We start from the raw sequence: 19902 nt of genomic DNA on the forward strand, positions 1-19902 counted from the left end.
CTTACGTCCTTAGAGAATCTGGCCCAAATTAAGATCCAAATTAGGCCCTGGGAGTCTGAAAAAACAGACTTCAATTAAATATCCTCTGCGATGCTACACTTCAGTAGAAGGGAAGCTCATTGTAATGGTGTTTTTGCCATTCTTGTTCAGCAAGTACTGTCTTGCTCAGAAAGGAAAATTTTTTGCCTGCTTTAATTTGATATAGTTGTTGTAGCTGAAGCTCAGAGGAGATATTTTGGTAAGCATATTTAGTTTTACTTAGGAAAGAACACCTAATTGAACCTTGCGACAAAATCATTAGCTAAACCAGATTCTGCATCTGGTCTTAGAAAGATTGTATTTTCCTTAAATTCCCTTCTTTCCCTGAAACTAGGACACAGAATGGGAAGCTGATTTCGTAAACAGTAAAGTATTGTCACCTCTTTCCATCCCTTTCCAATAGATGTCAAAACTGCCTAAAATCTGTTTCTGTTTGGGGCTGGAGAGAAAACTAGTATTTAACGACCCTCTCTGTTTGTTTTCCTAATGATTGTACATCTAGTGATTTAAAGGGTTCTCATGTGGGCATTTGTCACCTGTTCCATACAGTGACCAATAATTAGAGCAAAACAACACATGGAAGGGCCCAGTGCAAATTAACAGCTGTCAAGCTGACTTCCATTTGGAAGGAATATGACCTGAAGCAACTGGCCACATACATATATATCCCCAGGGTAAAACAAGCTTGCAGTTGTCATAAGTGGCTGATGGAGAAAACCCACCAGAATCTGTAATGCAGTAGATAGTGGAGCTCTCTCCTCAATGCTAGAAATGAGGCCGATGAAACTGCTGTTACTTGGGCAATGCTCATTCTAAAGAAAAACAGGTTCAGCACCTTTTAAATGGCGTTTACCAAAATGTATTGAATATGCTAGAAAAAAGAAAGCGTGATTCATTTTTATATCATTTCCAGAGTATTGATGCTAAAGGACTACACCAATTGTAAAGTAAATTTTCAATGACTAGCCACTGCAGAACGAAAGATGCCTGTCTGGGTGTCAGTGGATGAGGTATGCCAACTTATGGAGAGACTGAGGATTTTGGTAAATGGCACTGCTATTAAGAAAAGTAACGGGTGGTTTTACTTTCCACAGGAATATGAAAACGTAAGACTCCCAAACAGGAGAGAGACACAATAATGACAAGACTGAAAAACAGAGAGAGTCACAGGAGAAAGAAGCAGGAGAGACTGTGGAGTCACTAGAATAAGTGAGAGGGAACCGACTGGGTTTCTTTCAAGGGGAGATTTCTGTTTTATTGGAGGGACTCATCAGTGTCAGCGGCAGCAAACTGATCTGGGCAGGAAGAAAAAGCCAGCTGATTCCGAGGAAAAGCTGTAGTTCCTGGGGCTCTGAAAGGGTGCTGCAGACTGGTGGGGGAAAATAGATGCAGGTACATCTGCTAATTGGTGTAAATGTGCACAGCTCTTTTAATAAGCACCTGAAAGTAAAGAACGGTTGTGTCAGAAAAATTTGTGCAAAGTCTGTTTGCACTTCTTAGATGCTATATTTATCAGTGTTCCTGAAGAGATAGACTGATCCTTCCTCAATTTTGCTTGCATGGTTAAAAGCCTTGGGCGGACTCTGGCCTTCTCCATCTCCCTCTGCTTCTACCCACTCCTGTCCCATCCCTCTTCGTATATATACTAAACATATGCATATATGTATGGATGTGCATATGCATACATGAACAATTCCCATACATTCTCATGCCTATTGATTTCCTTTTATTTGCCACATTCCCTGGCTCCACTGTGATCCACCTCTTCATAACGTTGCCTCCTCCTTTTCCTTATTTCCCAGGCGAGAGAGCACGGACAGCATGGATTAGCCTGTTCTGGTGCCTGGTTTTTTAATTTCTTGGGGCAAGATTGCTGCGGAGGAAGTGCTGCTCAGCCCAGAGCTGTGGCATCATGCCACGGCAGCTGTTCTGTGGCCCGCACGGCAGGGCCCACGCCGTGCAGCAGTGGGCAGGGTTTCTGCAGAAGGCATCTTCTGCCATTCCAGTCACCGAGCTCCGGCAGACAAGGGAAAACTACAGATTTTGGAGGTCTGTGTTTGTACCAAATACGGGCAGGTTTTCACAAAAACAGTAAAATGCATTTTCTTGTGGAAGTAGTTGGGGACCTTCTGTCAAATTTTAAAACCCTATTAACTGAGATTTAAAACAATCAGCCCTCATATGGGCATTCAGAACAAACACACACAAAACAGACAATTTAGGGACATCTTAGCCACTTAGCTTCCTAAATGAAGGAATTGCTAAATGGCTCTTCCTGCCCTAAACCGGTAGAATAATCACAGATACATTCAATCAATGCCTCTCTGCAAATTAACTTATTTGGATGTTTTATATGTATTTTTGAAAACCTTCCCAGCAGAATCCCTCAGAATGCTGCCTTCTCCCTTAAAAGAAAATTCCAAATAATACTATGTTTAAGAGAAAGGAGAGCAAACTTTCTATTATTATTTCCAATTAAAAACAAAAAAACAACAAAACCCCAAACCAACCACCTCCCACCAAAAAAACAGCAATGGGGAAGGGAGAGAGGTGTAGCCTTCTAGGAGTATCATTTAAAGTGAATGAGAGAAAACAACAAATTTGATCACTGAGAAAAATAAAGGACTGACCTAAAACCTTTGTGGGCAGCGAATAGACAGTCAAAACCTAACATTTACAACTGAGCAAAAAAAAGAGCCGACAATGATGAATAATCCTAAAACCCCTCAGAATAATTCAAATTTAGCTGTGCACAACTTACAAGGAGAAGAAAGGAAGGAACAAATGTGGTCACTGTGGTTTTCTACAAGACTAGCTAAAGATCAAAGATCAAGTTAAAAAAATACATCTACATTAAAAAGTCAAATGTGGAGTGCATGAGAGCTAGTTAAAGTGGGCACAAAAAGAAATGTTTAAAAAAACCCCAACAACCAACACCCAAACCACAAAAGGTCAGACAATGTGTGCCAAAAAGCATTACCTTTGCCTTCTTAGTGTACAGGCAACATAAAAGTTCGGTTTGGTTTATGATTATTAGTGTTACACAAGTACAAAAAAAATGTGTAGATTAATGAAATCTGAAGAGATTAAACTGGAGTTCTTGGTGTCAGTAACTATACGTAGGGAGCAACAGAGCAGAAGCAGAAGCAGCAAAAGACATTCAGAAGACTGAACCACAGAGGCTCTGATTCTCCTCTCACTTGCACCAATTTTTTGCTGAGGTCACTTCACAGATCTCAGAGAGATTAATCATGATTTCCACAGCAAATCAAGGACGTAGCTGAATACTGAATGAGTGTAAAACGCATAAGTTTGGAGGGTACCGTGTCTGGGGAAAAACATACCAAATTCTATGCTGTATGTGGAGAGACATTTTTACTGAAACAGGGAAATAACACTTTGTCTACTTCTGATTTTTTAGGAAGGCTGCACTAGGAACTGGGGAATTGGTCCCAGGGACCTCATCAGAGTGTATGTATGGACAACCCCAGAGACTTCCGCACAGAAGAGAAATGCCTGTTGTGCTTGAGGGACAGACTTCTCTGGCTGAATGAAAGAGGTAAATGTGCGTAGCGAGGCTGAGAGATGACTAGAGTACAATAAAAAGCTACTTCTACTTGCGGGATAAGCAGTAAGGAAAATGGAAATATTTAAGGTTACAGAAAGAAGACTATTTAGGTAAAAGCACCATCCAGACAGACCACGAAAGAACCACTCTTGTGATGAGATATACTGGACTGTGAGCAGTGTGAACGCAAAGCAGCAGAGCCTGGGCCTTAGGCATTTCAGATAACTGTGAATCAGGTGAGCACCCCTGAGCTGGGAGCTGACTTGGGCTCCTATCGGATCACTGTCAGGATGTGGACATCAGCTTCCTATGGAAACCTGCCCAAGTTGAAAGTCCTTCATCTGCCTCGTCTCTTCAAGGAAGATTACCTTTCTTTTCTGCTCCAGAGGTAAGGAAATATTTTGTTTCCTTATGTGAATATGCATGATGTTAAATTATTACTGAAAATCTTAGGTACCATTTGTAATTTTTTTAAACACTTGTTTTGAAAGTCTGTTCCTAACTGTTAGTGCTTTATATCTGAGATAGTAACAAAAGGCTTAATTAGATTTACATACAAAGCACATTAAACACAAAACCACATGAGAAGAACGTAGTCACTTTGGCTGCATGTATAAGAATGGAGAAGTTCTGAAAACCTAAAAAACTGCTTCTGCATCCTGTGTACTGAGTTTCAGATTACAATATTTCATGCCTGTATAGTTTCCTGAAATCCAAAGAAAAAAGTCAAAGTGCTTCAGGAGGTATTACGTACACATGCCCAGAAATGCAATTACTAGGCAGCAGTGGGTGGGGAGCAGCTGCCTGGCACATCGAGTGGGTTTGCATGTGTACTGAGAAGGGATGATTGAGGGAGCCGTAATAAGTAGGGCAGGTTTGAGAACACGGGGTAAGGTATGGCAAATGGAAGGGGATGTGTGCTGCAGCCTTTGCACTGCACGGGCAAACAGCCGAAGGGGAAAATCCCGTGTAAGGATAAAGCAAATGTTAAGGGCAAAGTGCAGTTCTGAGACAGAGTATATGCTCACCATAAATGGCATGGCTGAGGTCTAATGATTTGTACATCTTTACAAAGAATGTCTGAAGACCATGATTATAAATACAGAATCACAGAATGGTTCGGGTTGGAAGGGACCTTAGAGATCATCTAGTTCCCAACCCCTGCCATAGGCAGGGACACCTCCCACTAGACCAGGTTGCTGAAAGCCTCATCCAGCCTGGCCTTGAACACTTCCAGGGACGGGGCATCCACAGCTTCCCTGGGCAACCTGTTCCAGTGCCTCACAACCCGCACAGTAAAGAATTTCTTCCTAATATCTGATCTAAATCTACCCTCTCTCAACTTGAGGCTGTTACCCTGTGTCCTATCATTACACTCCCTGATAAAGAGTCCCTCCCCATCCTTCCTGTAGGCAGCACCTTCAGGTACTGGGAGGCCGCTATAAGGTCTCCCTGGAGCCTTCTCTTCTCCAGGCTGAAGAACCCCAACTCTCTCAGCCTGTCCTCATAGCATAGATGCTCCAGCCCTCGGATCATCTTTGTGGCCCTCTGCTGGACCCATTCCAACAGGTCCGTGTCCTTCTTGTGCTGAGGACTCCAGAGCTGGATGCAGTGCTCCAGGTGGGCTCTCACCAGAGCAGAGCAGAGGGGCAGAATCACCTCCCTCGACCTGCTGGCCATGCTTCTTTTGATGCAGCCCAGGATGTGGTTGGCTTTCTGAGCTGCAAGTGCGCATTGCCTGCTCATGTTGAGCTTCTCATCCACCAGCCGCCCCCAAGTCCTTCTCCTCAGGGCTGCTCTCAAGACATTCTCCGCCCAACCTGTATTTGTGCCTGGGATTGCCATCAACAACTCCATGAGGAATTAGGTTACATACGGGGAGCTGCAGGTCTCGAAACAGCTTTCTACCTGAAGGGAACGGTTGTCTGCCTGTTATATATCTGGTGACAGTTTTTCCAGACCTTTTTTTTTGTTGATGACTGTGGGAGCAGTGCTGTCAGTGCTGAGCTTGTGAAAGCGAACGCCATGTCCCCACAACACTTGTCTGCATTTGGAAACTTCCATCCTGATGTTCCCACAGCTCAGCTGATATCCATCTTTCCAGTTCAACCTGCAAGGACTCGTCCCGCTAAGCAGCCTGGTTACAGCACACGCAAGAACACATTTCCCTCCAACGTGCAAATTCAATTTTGAATCACGGGAGATTGATACTGCTGTCCAACGTTATAAACTCTAATTGTGTGGGAGAACAAATTTGTTTTTCTGACCGCTCATCTTTGACAGACTCATTATTTTGTCATAAAGCAATTGAAGTGATATTTTTGGCAGTTAGGTGAGGCGCAGGAAGCACTCTGGTGTGCTGAAGGAGCAGGGCTGTTGTAGTGGGAGCAGGAGCCCCCAGCCGGCTGCGTTCCTCTCAGACTCGATTTACATACAGACAAGTGACATTAAAATGCTGTAAATACCAGGAAGGTAATTGCTAATAGCGTGCTGGTGCTCTTGCATGTGAGTGCCAACCAACAGACTGGGGGTTACATGAGGGGATCGTTTCTGTTGAAGAGATCATTCATGAGAAAGAAAGGCAAGAGAAGCTCTTTGATATATTTTTAACAACTAGCCATATGTTCCTCTCTTTGGATCATTCTAGGTCATCGTGAAAGTTTAGAAAATCAACTTAAAACCAACTCGTAAGCCCTGTGCATGGACTCTTTGCTCTCACATGCCACGCGTCAGCGCTCTGCTCCCAGGTAAGCAAAGCCCAAGCTTGCAGAGGAGTTGGCATGTTTGCGCTTCACATTACTGCCCACACAACGTGGTGCACACACAATGTAAAATACCATCCTCGCAGATTTAATTAGGCATTTTAAATCACTGTTAGCAATGTTAGGAGCCTTAGTCAGCTCCCCAGTGCTAGCAACTACCTCCAGCACCTTGTTACAGTTGTCCTAAAGGACTTGGCTGTGTTTAGCATGACATCAAACATGTTAAGGCTGTCATCTACATTATGCCTCTCAAGCTTTCTAATGACCTTGAGGCAGCTTCACCACTGAGATTTAGTTTTCTAATATAATGTAGACGAAGATGAAAATCCCACGTTGCAAATACATTTAAAGTGATATCTCAACCATGAAGGAGGAAGAGATGTAGGTTGAGAAAGCGAAAGTTAAAATACAAGCACCTTTAAAATATACCATGAAATCTTTGGGATAAAACCAGCTTTGCATTTGAATAATTAATTTTTCAGGTTTTGCATCTTAATATTTTATTTTATTTTTAATTTTTTTTGGCACTTCATGAGACAAATTCATCATAACTTGAGAAACTGTCTGTACAGGTAAGTGACAAAACTCTTGTACCATTGAGTGTACAAGATAAACATCATGAAAATACTTAGGTAAGTCTGTTTTTCCTTTAAATCTCTCTAACAAGTGGAACATCTTTTCACAGAGGCTCCAGCCCCAGAAACACCACATGTCTGCTGAATATTATTATTCATTATATCATAGGACTTTTCCATGTCATGTCAAAAAACCAAAGTATGCTGGTCCTTAGCCTAATTTCCAAAGCTTAATAGATGTCTACACCGCTTCACTATTGAAGCCGATTTTGTGGGGATGAAAACAAGTATAAAGGACACTATTGTGAAGAAATAAAATGATTGCTGGCCAATTTATTTCTGCGAAGACGGAACAGACAGTGAGAACACACACATAAAAGAGGTAACAAGATAATTACTGCAATCTAGGCTACCAGTGCTCACTGCAGGCACTACCCATCTGAAGAAGTTCTGAGCTAAAAGAGTCAGAAAAACTAAGGACAGCTGGCAATCAGAAAACGGCATGGGTTGCTGGCTGCAAGTAGGTCTGCTGAACAAACGCTCCAGCTCACATGAAGCAGAAAAGTCAATTGTGGTTTTTATTCAGTATTTTTTGAGCCATTTGACTACCTCGGGTCCACGCTGCTGTACAGAATCCAGGTCCAAAAAAGGCGCTACATATTTTTCTGGAAGGTATGAATAAGACCCCTGTGGTCTGCTGGTGAAATGTAGCCACTGTAGTGAGAGTAATGAAATGTGAGTGCTTTCTTTCATTTGCTTATTTCTGGAAATGCATTTGGTCACCATCTCTTTTCCCTGTCCCTTTCCCTGAATTTATCTAATACATCATAATCTCCCACTGAAAAAAAAAAAAAAGATTCCTTTGTGGAGTGGGGCTACATCAATAATGAAGGATAAAAAAATTCAATAATAACAAATATAACTTTGTATAGGTAGATATACTATTCTTTCATTTGCAAAGCAAGGACTAATGTTGGATCAGGGTTTTAAGCTTCTTAAATCTGTAAGTAGCTTTGTGGCTAGAAAAGAAGTTTAACCTGCGCTGAGTAATCCTGCTGCACCTTAGTACCTTAGAATCCAGAGATTTACAGAAGCCTCTTCAACTTTATTCTTTACTGTTTAGTTTTCGCTGCTAAATTTGGGAGGAAATTGAATTAGATTCCCACAGGCGGTATGGAAAATTGGGGAAAATAGCTTCTTACTCTCCCTCAGCTGAATATAACATATCTAGTGGGGAACAGCAAAACCCAGGCACAGAGAGCATGTTTGCTTTGCTTTCTCAGTGGCCTACTTCCAAGCAGTCTGGAGACCTTGAAATTAAAAAAGAAAACAAAGTCCAAAAGGGCAGCATAATTCCCTCTCCCACAGGAGTGAGGACTTTCCAAGACTGCCAGAAAGCATGCAGGGCATGGAATTGCGCGTTGTTTGCGCTAAGCCAGCCCAACAAGAGTACACAAGCGCTAAATTAACATAAGATTTATTGCCTTCACATGCTAGTAAACATTTCTGTATATTCTGATTATTTAAATGGAACTACTGCCAAGTTAAATGCTGGTCAATACGAACAAGAACTACAGGATCGCTACTGATCGATTTCTATCTCAACCCGTTCCTGATGAGTACATCATCTGACAGATGCACACTGCCTTCCTTTTGAAGGCAAACGGTAGTGGGGCAGCTCCTTTGAGCTTCCCCGCTCCTTTCCCCCTTTCAGACAGAGGGCCACAAGCGACCTTACTTTGCCAAATAAACTGTAAATGTTTCCAAAATGCAGTAATTTACTAGATGACATCCTTCCAAACAAACAGAGGCAACTCAAAATGTTTACAGGCTAGATCAGCAACACTCAGAACTCAAACATGGAAAGGAGGAGGCAGTAACCCATTAAACCTCTTACAAAAACCTCAGTAGTTAAGCATTTGAAACTGTTCTGATTTCTTGGCTAGATAAAAAATGTTGCAGACCAACAGATCTGAAAATTTTCAGACTTACTTCGGTCTCTGAGGTCCAAAGTCCAAGAATAATCCAACGATGCTTATACCTAGTAGAACAGAACAGCTAATTCTGAGTCTGAGTTATTTCAGTTTACCTCATTAAAAAATACCTATTCTTAATACGAAATACTTAGATACATCTAGCCAAGTGCAATGGCCAAATGCTTTTTCTAATTTTTATTTCACATTCTTTAAGTGTTAAAGCTGAAATAAACGTCTGAAAATAGAGCTGCTGTTAGCTGCTGTGGAGAACTAACTTCCATCCCCTTCTCAAATATTCATTTTTGCTTTTTCTTCAGAGATATTAGTTTTCATGGAAATGTGTCAATAAAGAGAGTGGCTATAAAATCTGCTAGAGTTTGCCAGCAGCATGTTCCGCAAATAATTTCACCCGTGAACACAGTTTGCCAGATTCTTAGCTGATGTAAATCCATCTGGCTCCACTAGAATCAATGAAATTATGTTAGTTCACACTGTCTGAAATGTGGCCTAATTTATTTCCAGCTTTCATTCATATTATCCTAGGCTCGGTGGCTGTATTTTGAGATAATGGCAGATAATCTTTTTATCATTTTAAATGGCAGGCCCGAGACCTTGAACAAGCATGAGATGGAAACTGGGCATCAGTGGAGGATAAAGAGCCCAGGCGTGATGTGCTTTTAGGGACATGACTGCTGAGAAGGTAGGATGCTGGTATTTTACCTTGTTCACATGCGTCTGTTTTGCTCTAATCTTTAACTTTAGGAAGCTTTTATTATCTACTTGAAGGATGCCAAAACTGGGGACCATGGCAGTCGTGTCTCTCCCAAAGAGGAAGCCAAATCTCTTGCTAAGGTGAAGATGAACAATGACCTTTTTTTCCAGTGCTACCAACTGATCATTTAACACTAGTGATTATTTTGGTAGGTTCCCAGACTACCACTGAAGAATGGAGAAAAAGCAGATGTAAACTCTAAGTATGTCATTGTTACAATTAGTCCCTCTTTTCCCTTCTCTCCCACCGGAAATTTCCCTTATTTCTCACTGGAATCACTTGGTGTCACCTACTAATTTGCCGTACTTCACGCAACGATCAGTCTCTTGCACACGTTGATGGGATGGGAGATGGGATGCACATCTGTTGCAGAGCTACTACAGAGTTTAGGTGTTCTGAGCTGCCATGACATATCACATGTGTTTTAATTGGTTTGTTCTAAATATCAAGAAAACCAGGAGAGGGTAAAACCCCAAACATCTCCTCAGCTGCTTAGGCTGTTCTACACCAGAGAGAGAAGGGCTGCTGGGACAAGAATGCAGTTCTCCCTCCACCAGCTGGACTAACGCAATCTGTTTGGCAGTACCCTGTCACTGTCTGTCTGATGGTGCAAAAAAGTTAAGGAGCATGCTGGCTGAGATCTGGCTACTGCTCATTGACATCAGGATGTTAAGGAAGCAGAGTTTTTGTTTTTAAACAAAATTTTAAACCTGTTTTAAATTTAAATGTGTAAAAACAAAAAAAATTTAAATATTTTTTTTGCTGCTGCCCAACATCCTGCTTAGCCAGCCTTAGTTTGCTATCCATCCTTCGGGCAGAAGTCATTATCAGCAAGTCAATACATATCAGCAGATACCCCAGACACACCTTCTATTTTAATCACTATAACACCACCAGGCAGAACTTAACCACCACATCACAGCAATTGTAAAAGTCTGTACCACAACCTGCTACATCGTTAAGAACGTGACATGCAAAGCTCAGAGGAGAGGGCCAGCAATACATCACTGCAAAGGTTCATAACTTACAAATTTAAAAAGGAAATCTAAAAAGCCTTTAGGAGTCACCGTTTCTTCTCTTTTCTCTTATCTCCCAATACAAATCTGAACATTAGGTTTGAAATTCCTGGCATTGTGTTAACGCGCATCACCACTTTTAAGTTTATTGAGAGACCGATTTTTCTGGGTTTAATTTAATTAATACCAGTCTTACATCTGCTCAGCAGCAATCCCGAGAAAGCTGCTCTGAGATGCTAGCGATTACACCAAACTTCCTGTCTTTATTTGTAAGTAGTATTTCACAGTATCAGCTGCCAGCTGGTACCCTGAATTCTTTTTCCCAGCACAACACTGAAAAGGAACAATTTGTTGTGTGGGAGGTCTAAAATTGTGGTCATTAAATTACCATCCAAGTGGACATGCTTACAATACCATTCAAAAACGTTACTTAACTCTCTGCAATGGGAAAAATTTTATTCTTGCATGTGGAGATAGCCCAAGTGAGCTGTTACAAATTTGTGTCCACGATTAATGTTGGACAGACCTGGCCGAAGAAGAAATATCTTTACTTTAAGCTTAGAGAAAGACTCAGGATGTAGCACCTATTGTGTCACAGTAGGGATTAAAGTATTTTCATGAGCCATTGTCAGGGGAGCAGCATTTCTGCAATGTGAGAAACAAGCAAGGTTAATTTCATACTGATTTCAGTAACTTTTTGAGGACTATAATAGAGAAAAGCAGCACAAAAATAATCCGTGGTGCGCGCAGAATTCGACACCAGGGAAACCAGTTCTGTGAAGCAGTGCATCTGCTGCTCTTTTTCAAAAGGTTTTAAAGCATTTCTGTTTAAGAGACCTCCTATGGACTTATTTAAAGGCTCGAATGTGCCCCTAGTAGTTCCTGCTGCAGGGACGGTGTATACCAAAGAGCTGGGTATAATGGGTTGCCTCCAAGGGAGAGAAAACATGCCTTGTGCTACCCTGAGCAGTACTCTTGGGAGGAGCAGTCGATGTAAGCCCCAGGTCAGTGCAGGAGCATGCCACCGCTGCTGTCCTCGCTGGGCGTCCCTTTGCAGTTGGCGAGGACCAGGCCCCGTGCAACCGCAGCAGCCCTTTGGGCAGGAGCCGTCCACAGAGGCACAGGAGAGGTACAGAACAGCCCACCCCACACACCTCTGCTCTTGGACACCAGCTTTCTCTTGAGAAAGTGAGACCTCTGATAGCTTTAACGCAATGACTAGCTCGGTCCTGCTCCTCCTGCAGTCAGTAACAGGTCCGAGCATCAGGATTTAGTGAGGAACCTTCTCCCCTGCTCATCCTCCGGTAGGTATCTGCTTCGATCAGCTCTGCTTTTAAGCCCTCTTGTTAAGTTTATGTCTGTGGGTGAGAGGATTTTACACATCAAACAAAGCCTTGAGGAGACTTCCACCTCCCTTCCAAACACAGACGCCAGGGAAAGGTTTGTTTCCAAGAAGAAAATGAGTCATCATTCAGAGAAAAGCAAATGCAGAGCAGAATCATTTACGGAGGTTCTCTAACCCTGTCGGAGTGGCTGGTTCAACCCAACTCATGGTGGCTCCTACGAAACAGTGGCTGGAGCCATGCGGGACATGCCAGGGAGGCGGAGTCGGAGCAATGGGTAGGAGACAGCAGGAAAGCTTTGAGCAAGTTGATCAGGAGACCCCACTTTTTACCTCCCTTTGAAAACCGCCAGAAAGAAGGCAGACTTTTCTCCAAAGAGCAAAGGAATATCGAACATATCCTTGGGGTTTTTTGCTACATATTTTGGATACTTTTTGCTCTAGGTGTACCACCAAATACGCACAACCAGCAATAAAACACACATATAGAACAAAGGCTGAGTTCTCTTGAAGTTAAGTTCTGTTAATACAGTCACACACAACCTCATGGTCCCTGAAAAGCCCAGGTCTTAAGTACTTTAAAAAGACACGTACTTCAAAATAGATTTCCTTTTATCTTATCCTTTTATAGGAGACGTGGGGGGGAAAAGGTAAAGAACTGTTGATAAAAGCACACTCTAATTTCACACACCAATATCACCATGAGATGCCTAGGCATTCACCGGACATTTAGGAAAACCATTGGGATAAGCGAGGGCGTAACAGAAATGTAATTCAGGTTGCTCTCTGTTGAGAATCCGGACATGAAAACCTTTGGCGTAGGAATTTATTGGCCTGTCCTCTTGGCAGTTATTTTTAAATGATAAATATGTAAAATATTTTTGAATTGTGAATACACAGCCCAGCCCAAAACACTAACACTAGATTCTGAGAACTAGCTTAATATTCCTCTTTCCAGGTTTATACCTTGCTCCTTGTCTGCACTGAAGCCGCTGCCCAAGAATCATCGCTGCAACCACTCTGAAGGTCACCTTTTTCCTGCTGTTCCCCCCAGGGTGTTGCCGTTCTGCTGGTTATCGCTGGTATTACTTCTAGGTGTTGCCTGAGTTTTAAGGACTTGGAATCACCTCTCTCCCTCTGCAGCGCTGCCGTCGTTACCAGAAAAGAGAGAAGCACTGGGAAGTTGCGGGTTGCCATCGTTCTCTGCCGGGTCCCGACGGCACCTCCGTTTGGTGCTTCTCATAAAGGCTGAGGAGAAGCACGTACTTACTACGAGGGCAGGTTAATTGGTCTCTTTTTGAAAAATCATCTTGCTGAACTTGAACTTTAGGGATAATTATAAGGTAAAAGGCAGCTATGTTCTTTTCTGGAGTGTGCTCCAAAGTATTAATGAATAAGCTATCAAAGTTGAGGGTGCATAAAGAGCCATTCAGAGTGAATGACGCTGACTAAATATTTCCAAAGTGGTTTTGTTCTGGTGTTTTCTTGTGTTTCATTAGGGTTGATTTTCAAAATGCTTAGGCCTCCATCTAAGCCTCCGTCTAAAATAATTGGGAACTGGCTTCTTCTTATCAAAACAGATACTGCAAATCCACTTTAAAATATATAGATCTTTTTTTGTTTCTCTTTTTTCCTTTTTCTCTTTCAGTTTTTCATCCGGATTGGAGGTCATAATTTGAAAGAGAAAACTGAGAAAACTGAACAGATCGTTTCTCATTGTTTATCATGCTAGCCTCAATTTTTTAACTTTTAAATTCCATACAATATAAGCTGCTTGTCACAGAATAATCCCCTCTGGAATTATTCTGATAAGAATTATTTGCCAGTAGAGCCGTGTGAATAATTGATTTTTCAGTTCGCCGGCTGAACTGAAAAAAACTGGGGGGAAAAATCTTTTGTGCCAAATGAAATGTGTAGTTTTATTTTCAGGTTTTAAATCCCTTTTTAGAAATTATTTTTGACAATTTTTTGAACAAAAATATTTCCAAAGGAAAACTAGTGCCTTTTTTGAATTTTCAAAAATATTAGTCAAAGGTATTTATTAATGTGGGTTGAATTCTGAAGACACTTTCAGCCATCCCTGATAGAAGTTTATTCTGTGAATAATTTATACTTCAAAAATACTAATCCTTTCTCCTGAAGAAAACTAGATGGAAAGTGAGTGGTTTGTGTCTGTGCACAGTGTTTGAAGTATGCCAAAAGCAACTTAGCATCCTTCAGCTAACTTAGAAACTGAAGAAGGGCTATTGCGTCATCTTATCGCTAGCCCTGTTGGTATAATAACACAGCCCAATGGAAGCATTTGCTGGGGATAATTTTTAATGGTTCAGGAAATAAAGTTCTAACTGTATTTTTTCTTTTTAACTTGGGAAAACAATTTTTCTTTCACCTACTGTATTTCAGTTGGTGACTTCATATAGAGAAAGCTTGTCTTCTTTTTTGAAAAATACCATATAACTACTGTTTAATTATAGACACTACTTATTGTTATCTTGAAGCCATTATATTGACTAGATTCTGCCTTATGTTTTATTAAGGTCAGTGGAATTACACAAAGATGGGAAAATTACAAATGCTCTTTAGTATTAGAAAGCTTGAGATATAGATGATATCACGGGTCAAATTTACTGGCCTTTTACCGAAGAAAAATCTGAATGTAGTAAATTAATAGATGGTCTGCGGGTATGGCTCCTAATGGATGACCCGGTCCTCTCAGAGGTGGGTGACCAGAGCTTGGCAGTCCTACTCGCTTGTCAGATGCAGCGGGAAAGGAGCTCTTAGACCTCCGATGGGGAAAGGGCGAGGAGACCTGGCTTCTGGCATTGGCCTTGGAGCAGCGAGCAGGAGACACATATAGACATGCACATACGCCTGCCCGTCGCAGTACCACCAACACTCACTAGTTTTCCCCCAGTGCCGAAACAGGTCTGCCACTGCGTTTAGTACTTGCCCTAGCCCCAAACTCTCGTGACATGGGACAGGAGACTTTGTGTACGTCTTTGTGAAATGGGGTTGACGATACTGCTTTGATATTGTTCCATAAGTTTAACTGACAATGGACTGGTAGTTTCAAAGCAAAGTCTTAAGATTCTGACCTAGGGTCAGGCTAGAATAAAATAGTGATTGCTTTTGGCCTTCGAGTGCACTGAAACATGTATTTTTCATGTTTGTTTTTAACAAGTACTGGGTAAATCAAAGGATGCTCAGACAGAGGCTAGAGCTGAGCTGCACTGTCCACCGAGGGGTCGGGAACATGTTTTTGTTGTCTATGAAAACAGACATGCTGGGAGGTCAAATTTGATCCAGTGACTATAATATTCTATGTACCAGAAGAACTAAACAACTTCATTTATATTTCAAATGTTTCAAATCAATACTTCCCTTCGTATTCTGTGACCCCCACCAGGAAACTCTTATAACTGAAAATTTAAGGAATAGATTGCAAGTTATGAATAATGTAAGGATGTCATAGGGGAAAGCAAATTGTGAAATACTGCTGACAAAAACAATCAGTACATGTTTATACTGAAGAACAAACTTTTGCAATTCCATCTTGCATAATATAGCTTTTAAAATCCTATACAAACTTCTCAGTTTTCCTTGAAATGTCAAGCAGGCTTCCTCAGCCTCAAACTCCAATGGAAAATGTACAGGCTGTTTCTGTTCTCAATTGATGTTTGAGCTAATCTGGAAGTAAAATGTATGCATATATATATAAAAAATAAATATAATACATAGCTCTATGAACAATACTAGAGAACTAACAGATGCAGGTAAAGAAAGACCCTACATTTGGAATAACAAAGAAAAGAGGTCGTTAATACCGGGATGTCTAGCGGCATCTATTTCTCAAGCAGCAGCTTATTACAAGGAAGAGATCTAGCAAGGCTGGACAGGATCCTGTTCAGGGCATAGACAGTCAGATGGTGAACATTCGCTCCCTTGAATTAAAGCATTCTTCAGGGCATGGATCTCGTGTGTTTGCACACTGACAGAGTTGCCATCCACTGAAAAGAAGAGGAGGGATCTCTCCTGAAGACCTGATGAGTAGGAAGAGACAAGGTGCCCCAAGAGAATCTAACAAGACCTCTTGCATGACACAGAGCTTTATCCTTAATGAACTTGGGCCTAATTATCAGAAGCCTCCTGAATTATGCAAATAAAAAAACAAGAAGAAAAGGTTAGCGGCCACTTTATTAGGAAGTATTTTTGTAAGTAATACTTCTGGGGATGAAGGAGTTAGTGTTTGTGTCTTGTTTTAGTGCTGTTCTCTCTCGGACACCGAGAGAGCTGCAGAGAAGAAGGACGGAGACAGCTCCACTGGGATTTAGGATGGTGCCCACAGCAGTCATGACCTTCTGACCTCGCCATTACTGCTCATTGTCTTTCCTCTTCTATTCTCATGCCTGCTCAGCATCTCCTCCTGTCGACCTATGCAAGCCAGGAAGGGAGCATTACACAAGGACTCAGAAGTGTCCCCAGATCTTGTTAAAGCTGGTCTCTGCTTTCACATTGGGCAGAAAGCCTCAGGAGAGGAAAAGGGCAGAACTTTGTGGATTTTCTGCTAGATACAGATTTATCATGATATACAGCAAATTGACTGAACTAAATGACTTAGTGGCCATATAATCATATCACAAAGGGAATAAGCTGCTGGCACCTGTCCAAGCTTCTTGTAACAAAAGTTGAATGTAGCTTTCAAAATACAACATTTTTATTCTTTTTTTTTTTCCTATGCAAATCAGTCCTGTGTTTCATCTCAGTTTTACCCCTTCATTATAATCTCTGGGTTTTCAGGTGCTGACATACCTCTGAAGATAAAGAACTGGAAAAAATAAGGAAAAAAAAAAAGGTCCGTAAGAGGCTTCTCTTGAGATGGATGCACTGCAGGCTGCGAACTCCGGTAACACCCGTGACAAAACAGCTGCCCCCCTCTCAGTGTTACTGGCACCCGCTCCTGCAGCTGGGAGGCAGGACAAGGGTCCCGGGCTGCTGCCTGCCACTCTCTTGGGATGAAGTCTCCCCTACGCCTCATGGCAATTCTTTCCCTGTCCTGTTTGCCTAATGTAGTTATAGCAGCTGAATTTTCAAATCTGGTTTCATATGAGGATATAAGAAAAGTACACACTTTATGTGTTAGGACTTAAGGGGAGAGAAGCTCCTGTATACAGGGCATTGAGACCGGACTTTATGTTCCATTAATGGTGTGTGCATTGCAGCAATATTCGGACAACACTCCAAAAGGCCTCTCCTGTTACAGCCTACACTCATCCCATTTTAAATTGCAGAACCTTTTCTCTAGGAGTAAGCCCTTTTATTGGTGGTCATAGTACGTGCAAGAGATTTTTCAAAAGTCCTGGTACAATAAAACACAGTCAAAATTTACAAAATCCCCAATTTTTTTCCAAGTGCCGGCACTAAACCACCTTTAGGTGGTTTCATTTTAAATGCCAAATGCCTCTAAAAATCTAACGTGATGCTGTCTGTATGAAGCCTTTAGAGGATATGCACCTCCCCTCCACAACTCACAGGCAAGCTGAATGTCAGCCACACGCTAATTGTGCCTTTGTCTGGCAAAACCTGGGTAACCTGGGTATGACTGTACAGTGAGGAAACCAACGAACTATTGTAAAAGTATATACTTCACTGGCTTTCGGAATCAAGACACAGAACCCTTTGTCATTCTGGTGGTATCGCTCTCTTGCATCTCTCCTATTTAAAGCATGTATATTTTATGAAGCATTAACAGACAAACAAACAAATGTACAGACCACAAAATCCAAAGCCTGCATTAGTCTCCAAAAGCAGCCATTGGAATGAAGAGAGATTTCAGAATCTGATCTCTCAATATAGTGACTCTGTATCTGTAAAAAACAAAAGTCCAGATGTATATTTTAAGACATCAAGGCTAAAACATGGATATATGTACATGTCAGAACTAAGGCTGTTGCTGTCATCCACCTGAAAGGACAAATCTTGGAAAGAATCCCCACGCTGAGGGTTACTTCTGCAGTGACTAACTGATCAACCTGATGAGAAGGTAAAATGATGCAAACTGGTTTGGGTGTGTAAGGATTCTACACTGTTGAAACTTTCTTTCGAGATAGGTACAGTAGAGGAGAAATTAAATGTTATTTTACTTTTCCCTATTCCTTGCATCCAGCTGTTTCTCCACTCTCCACTAACCATTAAGGAAAAAAACAAATGGAAAAGGGGGATGAAACCCCCCCGTTTTTTTTCTTCCAGATCTAGCTTGTGGATTGGGTTAAACATTTTCACTAGCAGAATATTAGCAGTTAATGACGCTCAGATTGTTTGATCTTTAGCTCATTAATAACTGTAACACACCATTCGGGAAACACAGCTTCCCATCTTTTAATTCTTCTCCTGTGTTACAGAGGGGAAGGAGCTGCCCTTGCTGGCAGACTGCAATTCCTACGGGACTCAAGTGATTAAAAATGTAACTGGCTCCTTGCTGTTCTGCCGTCCTGCTGGAAGAATTATTTCAGGGGCATTCAAAGGAAGAGAGGCACAGTTCCACAAGCACAGTATCTTTAATGAAGCTTGTTAAATGATAAGCAATTTTCTGCATTGACAAAGTATAATAGGTTTACTTTTTCATTGTAAATCGAGATGTTCCGGCCGAAGGCTTCCATGCTTTCTTTGAGCCACACGGGCAGCAACTCCCCATGCGATACAACGGAAGGAGTGATGATCACCAAAAAGAGAAGCGAAGACAGTGAGAAATGAGCAGCCGGAGGTATGCAGGGGCTGGGACGATGGAAGGAGGATTTCCCAAAGTGGGTCACTGACAAAACAGATGCCTTCTCACAGTGCAGCATTGTCCCCTGTCCCAATTGCCATTGCTGCACCCTGTTCCCGCCAGCTCTGCTCCCCCGGTGGCGCAGAAGGTCGCTGGACCTGCTGTGCTCCAACTGGGGGGCAGGAATGGTAATTTTTTCAAATTTTTTTTTTCAAGTCAATGTTTTTGTTTCCTGGTTGTGCTTACATGGCAAAATCAACACCCCTAGCTCTAAGTAAGGGAAGAAGCAGCCCACTGCTCAATAATTACAATGAGAAGATCTAGAGTAAATCAAAATGTGGTGAGGCTATAAAAACACAGACACGGTAAGCAAGGTTAAAAAACCCCAAATCTCTCAAATGACCCTCCCTCTCCCCCAAAAACAACAGATGGGAAACATCTGATGACCAGGACATTCATGTCGCAGTGAGCTCCAGCAGCGTACATCAAACAAACTAAAGGATGAGCTACTGAGGGAATTAATTTCACGTTCCCTTTCCTGCGCAAAAGGCTACTGGAGGTTCCTGGACTCCAGTTCACATTCATGTGGCTTGGCCTGGCTTTTCTGAACAGGTCTGAACAAAAGCGCTGCAGAAGCATTACCAAAAAATTACTATGTTTATAATGACTTCAGTAAACACCATCCCAAAGTCTAAAGATTCTTAATGCACGAGAGAGTTAAATGAGAAAATGAGTAAAATCAATTTTACCAAATATAAAAGTCAGAAACAATAAACGGTCCTGCAACCGTTCTGTCTCTGGTAACTTGCATTAAAATATATATAAAGTGTTCTGGGAACTGCAGCAATGCTTCAGTTCAATAAAACTAATGCAATTAAAGAGAAAGAATCCTGTTTTTCCCCTGCTTGCAATTTCAAATGAGAGCTTCCTAAAACTTGTGACCATTGCTGGAATCCAATTCAGGACCCCGGCTTATCGAATTCCTAGCTCTGGCACCATGCCTTTGAGGTATTATAAAGTGCTGCTCATCACACCAGCTCTGTCTATAAATGCTCCAGATAACTTTAAAGTGCAGACACCCCATTTTGA

At 41.8% G+C, this 19902-nt stretch overlaps 1 protein-coding gene across 3 annotated transcripts in view; it reads right to left on the bottom strand.

Annotated features, from left to right (window-relative positions):
- Positions 1-19902, bottom strand: part of NTNG1 (netrin G1) — a 158899-nt gene that overhangs the window by 62075 nt on the left and 76922 nt on the right. The gene's annotated exons all lie outside the window — the stretch shown is intronic.

The sequence above is a fragment of the Rissa tridactyla genome, chromosome 8 (genome assembly GCF_028500815.1).
Source record: "Rissa tridactyla isolate bRisTri1 chromosome 8, bRisTri1.patW.cur.20221130, whole genome shotgun sequence".
NCBI lineage: Eukaryota > Metazoa > Chordata > Aves > Charadriiformes > Laridae > Rissa > Rissa tridactyla.